The sequence below is a fragment of the Piliocolobus tephrosceles genome, unplaced genomic scaffold, assembly GCF_002776525.5.
Source record: "Piliocolobus tephrosceles isolate RC106 unplaced genomic scaffold, ASM277652v3 unscaffolded_32875, whole genome shotgun sequence".
NCBI lineage: Eukaryota > Metazoa > Chordata > Mammalia > Primates > Cercopithecidae > Piliocolobus > Piliocolobus tephrosceles.
The window spans coordinates 1-1,631 of NW_022316393.1; the positions used below are offsets into that span (position 1 = coordinate 1).

Genomic DNA, 1,631 nt, shown 5'->3' on the forward strand with positions numbered 1-1,631 from the left:
TGTGGGGGTAATTCCCCGGACACACTGTGCTATCTGAGCTCTCACGGCAGCTCTGTGTGGCCCTCACGCAGCCTCCATGCTCCTGCTCACACTGCTTGCCTGGCTAGCAGCAGCCTTCCAGCTCCATCTGAGTCCAACAAACCCCCATGTGACACCTCCCTGCTTCATCTTTCTCTTCCACAGTCCCCTGTTTACTCCCAGGAGATTCTTCTCCTCCTTCTACACCCTGCATCCCTTCACTTGTGCTTCCATTGGGGTGGTCAGAAACTCTGTGCCCTTCAGTGTGGGTCTCTCTGCTGCAGGACACAGGATGCCCTGCCAGTCAGGAACGGGTCTCATCCCTCACAGAGCTGGCCATATGGCCCAGGTTCCATACACACCTGTAAAACTGGTATTTCTAGCTTCTATAAACAATCTCTGGCTGGGCGCAGTGGCTCACACTTGTAATCTCAGCACTTTGGGAGGCCGAAGTGGGCAGATGGCATGGCTCCAGGAGCTTGAGACCAGCCTGAGCAACATAGTGAAACATGGTCTTTACAAAAAGTAAAACAAAAAAACATTAGCCAAGCATGGTGTTGCACACAGGTAGTCCCAGCCACTCTGGAGGCTGAGGTGGAAGGATCACCTGAGCCCTGGAGGTGGAGGTTGCAGTGAGCCAGGAGTGTACCCCTGCACTCCAGCCTGGGTGACAGAGTGAGACTCTGTCCCCGCCAGAAATAAAAAACAAAAAACAAAAAACAACTCTTTCCTCATCTATAGAAGATACTTGCTGCCAAGGTCATAATGAGGAAATAATGCAACTGACTTGTAGTCTCAGAAACTTGAGCCAAGTGACCACATCCTCAGCACGTGCTACCCTCGCGTTGTAAAGCCCTGCAGTACAATCTGTGACATTTTTATTCATTCAAGAAAGCAAAGATGAATCCATTTGGCAACTCAGTTCATACTGTTCAGATAAACATACCAAATGGTACATGTGGAGGTGGTGGTCGAGATCTTACAGGCCACAATGGGTAGAGGAGCTGGTTGAGGTCCTGGAGGAGTCAGTTCAGACAGCAGAGGCCAGCCAAGTGGAGAAGGTGGCAGATGTACTAGAGGAGACCGTGGTGGAGGAGGTGGTTGAAGTCCCGGGGGCCACGAGTGGAGATCATTGAAGTAGCCGAGGAGATTCATGTGAAGGTGGTTGTTGAGGGGCCAGATGCCACCCAGGTAGAAGGCGTGGCTGAGGATCCAGAGGTTACTAAGTGAAGATGTAGTCGGAGGTCCCAGAGGTCTCACAGAACAAAAAGGTGAATGATGTCCCAGAGGAAATGCAGCTATAAAAGATGGATGAGGTCCTGGAGGACAGAAACATGCAGGAGATAGATAAGGTCCAGGAGGACCAAGAGCTGCAGGAGGTGGATGAGGTCCTGGAGGACAGACACAATCTGCAGGTGAATTAGGTCCCAGAAGATCTATGGTTTCAGGAGGTGGATGAGGTCCCAGAGGACCAACAGCTGCAGGATGTGGATGAGATCCTGGAGGACCTATGGCTGCAGGAGGTGGATGAGGTCCCAGGGGATCTGCAGGTGCAGAAGGTGGATAAGGTCCCAGAGGACCACCAGCTGCAGGAGGTGGATGAGGTCCAAGAG

At 52.0% G+C, this 1,631-nt stretch overlaps 1 pseudogene; it reads right to left on the reverse strand.

Moving 5' to 3' along the window:
* Nucleotides 1-950: 950 nt before the first annotated feature.
* Nucleotides 951-1,621, reverse strand: LOC111534434 (annotated as a pseudogene).
* Between the last annotated feature and the right edge of the window lie 10 nt (nt 1,622-1,631).